Here is a 12,325-nt window from a genome sequence, read left to right as displayed (position 1 = left end):
CTGTTTCAAAATTTCAATGTTAGTTTTTTTGTTTGTTTGTTTGTTTGTTTTTTTTTTTTTGCATGCCCTTCCCCCTCCAACCCTGCTGGTAAGGAACTAAAACATTACATCTGGTGAACAGCGAAAATTTCCCTACACCTCAAATGCAGAACACCTATGAAGCAGAGGAATGTTGGCTTTTTAAACAGAAGCAGATTGGAAAAAAAAAAAAAAAGCATGCAGGACGCCTTCAGTTCTTCACTAGTCTTAGAAAAATTTTCCAGAATACTGCTTCACACTGTTCAGCAGCAAATACTGTGCATTCTGTATCTGGTCCTGTGTTCCTGTAATGGTAATGATCTAATCTTTGAATCCTTCTAAAGGCTCATCAATTTTGATCAAAGCTCCCTACTCATGATGGATTTGTTTGATCCACTGACCACCTTTGCCAATAATAGATCCAGACAAATCTTTGGGAATAGTTACTTGTGTAGTAATAATAGGTCCACCAAGATCACCATATGAGCCACGACTCCCTGCATAGGAATAATCCTATCTGGAGCCACCCTGTGGTTCATAAGCCATCTGCCATTCTGATGTGCTCCATGGATCTACTGCAGAGTCCCAAGTTTCATCAGCACTGAAATCAACCATGCCGTCCTAACCGTCTCCAGGTCTCCCTTTTCTGTTATAGGTCATGAGATCTCCCCCTCTAGGTGGTGGAGGAAGAGGAAGATTCCGAGCTCTGCTACCACCCCAGCCGTCTTGTCCAGGAGGAGGAGAAGGTGGTCCTTGACGAGCGCTCATATCATCATAATTTCTTTTAGATGGAGGCATGGGACGCCCACTACGACCAGGAGGCATTCTATCAAAACCACCTCTTCCCTGCATCAGAAATCCCACTGGGCGTCCACGGCGGTCATCAAACACCATTGTAAAACCACCATAATCATAGGTTTCATCGTAAAAATTGGGATCATAAGGCTGTGCATGTCCTTTGATGGGAGACTCAGATATAAGATCAAGGATGATCTTTATGTACTCTACAACCCTATCGGCTTTTCCTCCAATAAGAATAACTCGGTCAGTGGAATGAGGACAACATTCCTGGAAAAGCGTGATGGTTGGTTGAGTGTTTTCTCAGTTCTTTGATTTTAGCATCTTTGACCCCAGTGATTCCTGCTGCTAGACTCTGATGAATCAACAGCCTCAACTCACAGTCAAAGTCACTTCCTTTATGGTGTTGGTAATTTAAGCATTCCACAGCATCAGATTCGAGTGGGAGCTGGCTGGTTGCAGTGGGTGTTGGCAACTGCAGGCCCTCTTCCAAGGTATGGATGATTTTCCTTATAATTTCTCCAATTGTTTCAATATCAGCACTGATACTCAATATAGGCTTGGGGCCACTGCTGTCTGGAATTGAAACACTGGCATTGTAGTCTGTAGGGAGAGCCTTAATATTCTTGCTTCCTTTTCCAATCACTGCCCCAGCATTCTTGCTCTGAAACAGAATGTGTAATTCAACCATCTCATCAGTGTTTCCAGATCTTTTAAATACTTGTTCCTCTTCCATATCTTCTGCAGGGCGTTTACCAAATTCACCACTGGTTTCAGTGTTAGGGAAGGTTTCTTCTGGCTGTTCGGTTTCCACATTCTCGTATTAAATGGACACATCAATCAGTTATTATATATCCTTGCAGAGCAGAACTGAAGTGTTCTGGGTCAGACCAATGACTGACACCCCAGCGCTGCAGTAGCCACGCGTGGTCACCATCCCTCTGCCGCAGCGCTTGTGTGTCTTCTCCTGAGAAATGTCGAATTAAATTTTTTCTCCACTTTTAAGTCAGATTATTAGATTATTTCCTATAGAGTTGTTTGATTAGGTTTTAATTTCTTTTTCAAATTGTTCACTGTTGGTATATAGAAATGTTACTGATTTTTGTATGCTGATATCCTGCAACTTTACTGAATTTATCAGTTCTAACAGTTTTTTGGTGGATTCTTTAGGTTTTTCCAAACATAAGCCCATATCATTTGGAAACAAAGATAATTTGACTCCTTCCTTTCCAATTTGGATGCCTTTTCTTTCTTTCTCTTGTCTGATTTCTCTAGCTAGGACTTTCAGTATTATGTCCAATAATAGTGGTGAAAGTGGCATCCTTGTCATCTTCCAGAGCTTAGAGGTAAGGCTTTCCGTTTTTCCCCATTCAGTATGATACTAGCTGGTGGTCTGTCATGTATGGCTTTTATTATGACGAGACATGTTCCTCCTATAGCCAGTTTTCAGAGGGTTTTTATTATGAAGAGAGTTGAGCTTTATTAAATGCTTTTTAAGCATCAATTGAAATGACTTTATGGTTTTTGTCCTTCATTCTGATGATATGATGTATCATGTTGATTGATTTGTGGATGTTGAACCATTCTTGCATCCCAGGGATAAATCCCACTTGGTAATAATGAATGATCTTTTTAATATGTTGTTGAATTCAGTTTGCTAGTATTTTGTTGAGAATTTTTGCACCAATATTCATCAGAGATATTGGCCTGACTTTTTTTTTTTTTTAATGTATCTTTGTCTGGTTTTGGTATCAGGGTATTACTGGCTTCATAGAATTGGTTTGAAAGTAGTCCCTCTTCCTCTATTTTTCAGAATAGTTTGAGTAGGATTGGTATAAGTTTTTCTTTAAATGTTTGGTAGAATTCAGCAGTGAAGCCATGTGGTCCAAGGTTTCTCTTTACTGGGAGACTTTTAGTACAGCTTCAGTCTCATTACTTGCTATTCATCTGTTCAAGTTTTGGATTTCTTTCTGTTTCAGTCTTGGTGTACGTGTCCTATACAGTTGTACGTGTGTAGGAATTTGTCCATTTCTTCTATATTTTCCGATTTATTGGGATATAGTCGATCCTTTAAATTTCTGTGGTATCAGTTGTATGTCTCCTTTTTTATTTCTGATTTTATTTGGATCTTCTCTCTTTTTAATTCATTAGCCTGGCTAAATGTTTGTCAATTTTAACTTTCAAAAAACCAACTCTTTGTTTCATTGATATTTTATATCATTTTCTTTATTTCAATTTTATTCATTCTACTCTGATATCTGTCTGTCTATCTATCTATCATCTATCTATCTATCTATTTATCTATCTATCTATTTATCTATCATCTATTTTTTTGAGACAGTGTCATGTTTTGTCACCCAGGCTGGAGTGCAGTGGTGTGATCTCAGCTCACTGCAGCCTTGACCTCCTAGACTCAAGTGATCCTCCTGCCTCAGCCCCCTCAAGTAACTGGGACTGCAGGCATGCGCCGCCATGCCTGGATATATATATATATTTTTGAATCTTTTGTAGAGACAGTGCTCGCCATGTTGTTCAGGCTGGACTTGAACTCCTGAGCTCAAGTGATCTGCTGCCTCAGCCTCCCAAAGTGCTAGGATTACAGGCACTGCACCTGGCCTCAAAGCCAATAACTGTTAGCTTTGCCCTTTTGAGGCTATTTTCTAGATCCTGTAGGTGTGCTTTATTGATTTTTATTCTTTTATTTTTGTCTCATCTGACTGTGTATTTTCAAATAACCTGTCTTCAAGCTCACCAATTCTTCCTTCTGCTTGACCAATTCTGCTATTAAAAAATGCTGATGCATTCTTCGGTATGCCAATTGCATTTTTCAGTTCTGGAATTTGTGCTTAATTTTTAATTATTTCAATCTCTTTGTTAAATTTATCAGATTGAATTCTGAATTCCTTCTCTGTGTTATGTTGAATTTCTTTGAGTTTCCTCAACACAGCTATTTTGAGTTCTCTGTCTGAAAGGTCACATATCTCTGTTCCTTCAGGATTGGTCTCTGCTGCCTTATTTAGTTCATTTGGTGAGATTATGTTTTCATGGATGGTGTTGATGCTTGTAGATGTTCTTTGGTGTCCGAGCATTGAAGAGTTAGGTATTTATTGTAGTCTTCTTAGTCTGGGCTTGTTTGTACCTGTCCTTGGGAAGGTTTTCCAGATATTCAAACAAACTTGGATATTGTGATCTAAGCTGTATTTGCTTTAGGGGGCACCCAAAGTCCAGCAACACTGTGGTTCTCATAGACTTCTAGAGGTACTGCCTTCATGGTCTTGGAAAAGATCTGAAAGACTTCTCTGAATTACCAGGCAGAGACTCTTGTTCTCCAAAAGCGGTCTCTTTTGGAGTTGTGAGTTCACCCAAATGAATGGAGTCTCTCTCTTTCTGTTCTGAGCTGCCTGGAGGTGGAGGTGGTGTGACACAGCACACCTGTGGCCACCACCACTATGACTGCGCTGGGTCAAATTTGAAGCCAGCATAGCACTGGGTCTCACCAATTGCCTGCTGTAACAACCCCCTGGCTACAGTCTCTGTTTGGTCAAGGCCCTGTGGCTCTACAATCAGCAGGTGGCAAAGCCAGCCAGGCCTGTGTCCTTCCCTTCAGGGTGGTGAGTTCCCCCAGGCTCCAGGCATGTTCAGAGGTGCTGTCTGGGAGCCAGGGACTAGAGTCAAAAACCTTAGAAGTCTATCTGGTATTCTACTGTACTGTGGCTGAGCTGGCACTCAAACCACAAGACACGGTCTTTCCCACTCTTCCCTTCCCTTTCCAAAGGTAGAGGAGCCTCACCTCATGGCCACTGCCAACACAGGCCCATGGGGAGTACTGCCAGACTACCACCTATGTTCCCTTAAGGCCCAAGTGCTCTTCAGTCAACTTGTGGTGAATGCTGCCTGGTCTGGGATCCACTCTTCAGGGCAGTGGGCTCCCCTCTGGCCCAGGGCAGGTCCAGAAATTATGCCATTCAAGTTCCAAGTCTTGGAATCAGGGACCCCAAGAGCCAGCTTGGTGCTCTACCCCGTGTGATTGAGCTGGTACCTGAGGTGAGAGACAAAGTCCCCTTTGCTTTTCTCAAGTGGAAGGGGCATCGTCTCATAGCCACCACAGTAGGGAATGTGCTGAGTCTCACCTGAAGCCAGCAAGTCTCAGAGTCTCATCCAAGGCCCTTGGTGTGATACTTGCATATCACTGCTGGTTATTCGGAGCCCAAGAGTTCTTCAGTTAGCAGGTGATGAATGTTGCCAGTACTGGGTCTTTCCCTTCAAGGCTACAGGTTCCCTTCTGGCCCAGGATGTGTCTAGAAATGTCATCTGGGAGTTAGGGCTTGAAAAGGGGGACTCATGACTGTGACCGGTGCCCTATCCTGCTGTGGCTGAGCTAGTATCCAAGATGCAAGATGAAGTCTTCCCGACTCTTCCCTCTCCTTTCCTCAAGTGGAGGGAAGTGGTCTCTTTTGGAGTTGTGAGTTGTGCAGCTTGGATTTAAGGGAGGGGAAATGCCAGCATTCCCTTAGTCACCCTGGTTGGTGTTTCAGTAGGTTGCATGCCCCCTCAGTCCGCTGTCTCTGGGCCCAGTTCGGCACTGGTATTCAACTAGGAGTTGCAGTCCTTGTGGCCTAGGCTGCCTTTCAAATTTATTGAGGGCCCCAGAGCATGTTAGCCCATAGTGGCAAGGCTTGCAGGAACTCAAATTCAGACACTGTGATTGGCAATTCCCCTCTGGTTAGGGCTGATTTAAATGCTCTGTTGGTGGTCGGGCATCACCTGAGTTTGGTCTGACTTGGCTCTCTAATAGGGCAGCACTGAGCTCAATGCCTTACAGATGCTGTGATCTTCCTCTCTCCAGTGCACCAAAACACTCTCCATACTGCGCTGCAGTTGCCAGGGGATGGGGAAGGGTGGCATTGGAGATTCAAGACTGTTTTCCTACCTCCTCAGTGCCTTTTTCAGAAATACAAAGTTAAAACCAGATACTGTGAGTGCTCACTTGATTTTTGGTTCTTATGAAGGTGCTTTTGTGTGTGTGTGTGTGTGTGTGTGTGTAGATAATTATTAAATTGGCATCCTGGCCGGGCGCAATGGCTTATGCCTATAATCCCAGCACTTTGGGAGGCCAAGGAGGGTGGATCACCTGAGGTCAGGAGTTTGAGACCAGCCTGACCAACATGGAGAAACCCTGTCTCTACTAAAAATGCAAAAATTAGCCGGGCGTGCACATGCCTGTAATCCCAGCTACTCAGGAGGCTGAGGCAGGAGAATCACTTCAACCTGGGAGTTGGAGGTTATGGTGAGCTGAGATCACGCCATTGCACTCCAGCCTGGTCAACAAGAGTGAAACTCCATCTGAAAAAAAAAAAAAGGTGTTTTTACGGCGGGGATGCTTGGTGGAGGCTCTATTCTGCCATCTTGCCCCACCCCAAGTTTACCATGTACAGTTTTAAAATTTGTTTCTTTGGCTGTATTTCTCCTTATTTATTTTATTATTTTTTTTTGGGTACATGGTCTTGCTCTGTCACTCTGGCTGGAGTGCAATGACATGATCTTGGCTCACTGTAGCCTCGGCCTCCAGGGCTCAAGTGATCCTCTTGCCTCAGCCTCTCTGGATAGCTGGGCCACAGTGGCACCACTTCCAGCTAATTTTTGTATTTTTTGTAGAGGCTGGATTTTACCATGTTGACCAGGCTGGTCTCAGATTCTTGGGCTCAAGCAATCTGCCTCCCTCAGCCTCCCAAAGTGCTAGGATTATAGGCATGAACGACCGTGCCCAGGCTTTTCTTAGTTCTATGTAACATGCTTATACTACAAATATTTTTATATTACATTTATTTATTGTTTTGCTACTATAGATTTAGAAAGTATTCTACTTCTTTTAACATCTCCCTATTTCCCTCATTGCATTATTTTGATAAAGTTACATTGTGGTGTTAGTCACATCAATGTTAATATTCCTTTCACTGTGATTATATCAACATTATTCATAGCAGAGCCAAATAATGTACTACAGTTACAATTCCTTCTTTTTTGTGAAATGTTGTATTTCCCCTGTAGTTAATAATTGCCCTTTTTTTTTCTTGGTATTGATATCTGTGACTAGTATGTCCCTAAAGTCTTTACCAGAGTTTTAGAAGATCTCTCAACATTGTTGAAACTCTCAGATAATTTATCAGTCTTAACTTCTTTTTGAAAGATATTTTTTTCTGGAACCTTATTTCTTTTATTTTTTATTTTTTTATTTCTTGAGACAGAGTCTTGCTCTGTTACCCAGGCTGGAGTGCAATGGTGCAATCTCAGCTCACTGCAACTTCCACTTCCTGGGTTCAAGTGATTCTCTTGCCTCAGCCTCCCAAGTAGCTGGGATTACAGGCGCGTGCCACCTTGCCCAGCTACTTTTTTTGTATTTTTAGTAGAGACGGAGTTTGACCATGTTGGCCAGGCTGGTCTTGAACTCCTGTCTTCAAGTAATCCAGACACCTCTGTCTCCCAAAGTGCTGAGACTACAGGCATGAGCCACCATGCCTGGCCCTGGAACCTTATTTCTATCTGATTTTTCCTCAGCTTTACTGAGATTTCTCTTCACCATTATCTTTGGAATTCACTGAGCTTTTTCTCCTAAAGGTCCTTTGTTAGTTCAGGCTGCTGTAACAAAGTACTTTAGACTGAGTAATTTATAAACAATAGGAATTTATTGCTCACAGTTCTGCAGACTGGGAAGTTCAAGATCAAGGCACCAGCAGATTTGGTGTCTAATGGGGGCCCATTCCTCATGGTTAGCACCTTCTATGTCTCCTCACATGGCAGAAGGGCAAAAGAGGCAAACAAACTTCCTCAGGCCTCTTTTATAAGGGCACTAATTCCATTTATGAGGGCTCCACCTCTTAATAACAACACAGTGGGGGACTGGGTTTCAGCATATGAATTTTGGAGAAACACAAACATTCAGACCACAGCAGATCCTTTATCTTTCTTTTTCTTGGTTTATTCCAGTGGTATGCTGGTAAATGTACAACCACCTGGGGGTCAGGGAGGGTTGAGGGGGATGGGAAACCCTAGTTCATAGTGTTTGCTGGTTTCTGTGGTATCAATATTCCCATCATGGCTGGTTTTAAGCGACCAATGTGATGCCACTAAATTCAGAGTTGAAAAGAGATAATCTTGGGTGCTGGCATCAGCCAGCTACAGCACACCACTGGGTTACTCCCTTATTTTGATGGAATACATCCACTACTTCCTGAAAAAGGGTACATGGGAAGGAAATGTTTTGAAAACTTCACGTTTTTAGGAAAATGACTTTTTAAACTTTCACATTCAATTGACTTTGTCTTGATATTAAAATCTAGATGGGGAATAGTTTTCACTCAGAACTTTGGGCATGTTGCTCCATTTTCTTCTAGTTTCCAGTGTTGCTGGTCAGAACTCTAGTGCCATCCTGGGCCTCATCCTTTGTATCTTATTTTCCTTCTCTGGAAGCCTTTAGAATCTTCTCTTTATCCCTGATTATATACAATTTCATGACGATGGATTCCCTGCCACTTATAGTTCTGTATCCTTAGCAGATCCTTTTCATTTAGGAAGCTCGTGTCCTTCAGGTCTGAGGAACTTTATTAAATTTCTTTAATGGTTTCCTCTCTTTCATTCTCTCTCTTTTTTGCTAGATTTCCTGTTTGTTGGATATTGGATCTCTTGCTTTGATCATCTAATTTTCTCTCTCTCTCTCAATTGCTGAGAGGTTTTCTCAACTGTATTCCAGAACTTCTGTGTAATATTAGACACTCCTGTTAGAGTGTTGACTCTTGGGTTTGGGGCCGTGTCATATATCTGTGTTTCCTCCAGAGTGTCTGCCCGGCACAGTGCTTGACTGGTTGGAGAGGCAGAATCAGCAAAGGATTTTTGATCCAGATGAACCTGGTCTTGAATTGCAGATCAGCAAAAAAAATTGTTTAACTTCTCGGTTCTTTGGTTTTCTTGCTTGGAGCTGAGCAAGACGGCAAGTCATTCCATGGGGAGGGAGACTAGAAAGCTTGAGGGTGGTCTACCAGATCTGGTTAAAGGAGGAGACCTTCTTCCCATTCTCCTACCCTTTCTCCAGACTGCATTCTAAGTAGTGCATTTTAATCTTCAAATTCTAAAATTTCATGAGAGATTACTTTGCAGTTTATAGTACCTGGTGTCACAGTTAAACAATTCCATCTTGCTTACAAGGAACATTTTGATACTTAAATAAGATTACTGCCTTTCAACGATGAACTTAAATTGTATTTTTCCAGGTGCTTTCCACATCTGACCTCTCTCAACCAAATTAATGACAAAATAATGACTAAGATTTAGTGAGCATTTTCCACATCCCAGGCCCTGTTCTAAGTGTTTAACGTGTATTAATTAATTTAATCCTCAGCAGCCCAACCATGTAGGCAATATTATTATCCCCATTTACAGTTGAGGAAACAGGCTCCACAAGCCCTTGGGTTACACAGCTAGTCAATGTAATGTTGGGACTTAAAGCCTGACATTAACTATGGATTGTCTGCTACTATGAAATCTTCATGAAGGAGGTTCTGAATTTGGACTGAGGTCCAAGGAGGTCTCCCTGGTGGAGGAGCTGAGCATCATAGGACTCAGCTCTGACGCTGAGTAGGAATGAAGAACAGGCTTTAGCGGATGCTCCAGCCCACGAGGGAGGAGGCTCCTTTGGGTCACACACCCTTTGCAGCTGCCCCAGCAGCTACCAGACAGGCTTGGTCAACAGTGGGGACTCTTCTGTGTGAACAGCCTCAACCACTAACACCGTTTCGCCTCAGCAACGCTGCTCAACTCCCAGCAGGCCTTGTTTAAACAGGCAGCTTGTAGCAGCTGGGGTTGGCTCAGTGGAACGTGTGGGCAGCCAAGGATGCCCCGAGTGCAGGTGCCTGTCTCTGAATGTGCAATCATGCAAATCCGAGGACCCAGACTGATGTGAATTGAAAGCCTGGTGTTCACTTCCAATAAACTCAACTGTCTATCGCCAGAGTAACACAGACGTCCAGTCCTCAAGTCATCAATTCAAATGAGCATTTCTGGTGTTAGAGGAAAAACGTCTGGGGTGAATCCCAGTCAGAGCTTGCTCCCTTTTGGGCAAGCAGCATCTGGAAAAGGCTTTGGAGGGGCAAATACCTTTCCTAGAAGTAATTTTCACAGGAACTGTTCAGGACACAGGAGGCATTGCAAGAGGAGGGAGCAAGGGAAATCATATCATGTAGTCATAGGGTCTTGAAGATTACCTTATCCTCTCTGCTTGTTTTACAGAGGAGTTAAGAGAAAGTCAGGGAAGTTAAGGGACTTGCCCAAGGGCACCTAGCTCATCAGCAGGCTGCTCCTCCTTATCCTGAGCCCTGGTTTCCTTTTAGCCACTCCACCCACCAGGCTGTTTCTCTAGTTCACTGCTTTGAGCACCAGGTCACGAGTGAGCACATCTACCAACAGCTCTCCCCTTGAAACCATTGAGGCAGGTGAGTGATAGCAAACTTGGTTTAGTGCAAAGAACGGAAAAGGCTGCTTGAAGCACAGAAAAAGGGAAGTCAGAACAGGTTGTGGCACAGATGTCTGGGCATTGTTGTGAGGACAGAGTAGCTCACAAGATACAAGGCTTGTCAGCCTCTCTTCCAACACTCTGCGCCCAAGGATTCTCAAGGAGCATTCAGATTGGATTTTAACTATGGATGCTGTGGTGGCCAGTAATAGAACGGCTAATAAAAAGCAAACCTGGGGTGTCATCACTCTATCAGCAGATCAGCAGTCTCTTCTTTGGTCCATAGGGTTGACCATGACAGCCCTACAGCCCAGAGGCCCTGTTACATAATCCTTCCTCAACTCCCCTTTGTTCCTCACCGCACTGCCCTGGCCTCCAAAGTCCATATAAGTGCCGTAGAGGTAAGTCTCATTAGCTTCACAACTTGCAGTAAGTGCCAAGATCATGTTATTCAAATGCCACTGAGGCCAGTACAAAGGGAGCTAATTAAATGGTATGGGCTTTCTAGCTCTGAATCATCAGTTCAGGTGGTTACCTTTAATGCTATCTTCAAGCTCACCTTCTAGGTTGGTCTATGTGCCTAAGCTCCCACACCATGCCGCCAAGCCAGGAAAACCAGCAAGGAAGCTCTTCTGGTACGAAATGGGGGTTACACAACTGGTATTTTTTCACGCCCATTCCTACCTTGAGGAGAAATGGTAAGTTCTGTTGGGCAGATACACGTAGGCAATTGAGGTTCTATGAGAATGAACACCTCACATTTTAAAGTTCAAAGACAAGAAAGAATGAATGGAAGGTGAGCATGCATTTTCCATCTTGACCCAGAGCAGCCCACAAACACATTAGGATTTCAGTTTCCGGGGGAAATTGACTGGCCAACCCCAGTTCCTGAAGGAGGCAATCTGATTGGCTGTCCATAGGTCAGGTGTCTACAGTTGGTCTAACCACCAGAAGGGCTATTGGAAGCCCAACCATGTGAACTGTGTTGGGAAGAAAAGTGGGTTGCGGGCCGAGCTCAGCAGACACCTGAGAGATGTTTACTCCCATTGCCTAATTAAATATTCAGGCTACATGGCCTTCTGTCACCAATTAGTCTATTTGAGTTTGGGCCAGTTTTCCCAAGGTGGAACCATCATTTCATTCCAGAGTGGAATCCAGGCCCTTTGGAATGGATAGAGGGAACGGGGTCCTTAAAACTATCTCCTTACAACTCAGGCTTGTAGGATTTGACCAAATTCTTTTGTTTTACAGATGAGTAAACAGGTTCAGAGAAAAGACACGAACCTACTCAAGGTCAGCCTACGCACCTGTAACAGGCACTTTGTAAAGTGAAGGGACTGGGAGGACCACCTTGTTAAATCCTTCACCAGCCATCAGCTCGCTATGGAAATGCTGACTGGATAAATAGTGTACCTCTGTGGCAAGATTTGTGGCTCTCAGAGGCCTTCCCATAACAATGCTTAAGAAGGTTTTAATGATCTGCCTACAGGGCATTTCTGAAGCATTCATTTTAGAGAAAGCCAAGTTGCTCAGACTATAATTCTGAGCCTAATTTCTCCCTGGACCCTCTTGACCTGGTAGCAAGAGGGAGTGAACAAGGAGAATGACTAGGATTGCGCCAGCTCCTTGGTTCTTATCCTTTTGACCTTGTGCTTCCGAAGGGAGATGGGTTTGATGTGACTTTTTACACCTGCTTCAAATGTTGTTACAGAGCAGATGAGGGAGCTTGCCGTAGCCTAGTACCTTTGCCTGCAAAATGTCTTGCCGTAGTTCTTATGCTGTTGACCCTGAGATCAGACTAATGCTCAGAACCAGTGGGGCATAGATCAAGTTGGGGGTGCAGATGGGAGCTGGCCGATGTGAAGAAAGGGCATTGTTAGAGCTTCTTTGAGCTCTCTATATCCCAGATCGTGAGGAAGCTGAAGGATTAGGGAGGAGAAGATGAAAGACAAGCCAGGGAAAATAGCTGAAGGAAGTAGTTATTAAAATAAGAGGTGAAATCCATCG

General features: G+C 43.6%; 1 pseudogene across 1 annotated transcript; it reads right to left on the bottom strand.

Annotated features, from left to right (window-relative positions):
* Nucleotides 1–246: 246 nt before the first annotated feature.
* LOC105532218 lies at nucleotides 247–10,764 on the bottom strand (annotated as a pseudogene). The gene is made up of 2 exons (XR_001004940.1): nucleotides 10,678–10,764; nucleotides 247–1,633 (listed from the first exon to the last, which is right to left on the bottom strand). The product of XR_001004940.1 is annotated as a heterogeneous nuclear ribonucleoprotein K pseudogene (transcript).
* Nucleotides 10,765–12,325: the final 1,561 nt, after the last annotated feature.

The sequence above is a fragment of the Mandrillus leucophaeus genome, unplaced genomic scaffold (assembly GCF_000951045.1).
Source record: "Mandrillus leucophaeus isolate KB7577 unplaced genomic scaffold, Mleu.le_1.0 Scaffold94, whole genome shotgun sequence".
Lineage (NCBI taxonomy): Eukaryota > Metazoa > Chordata > Mammalia > Primates > Cercopithecidae > Mandrillus > Mandrillus leucophaeus.
This window is presented reverse-complemented; position numbering and strand designations above follow the sequence as displayed.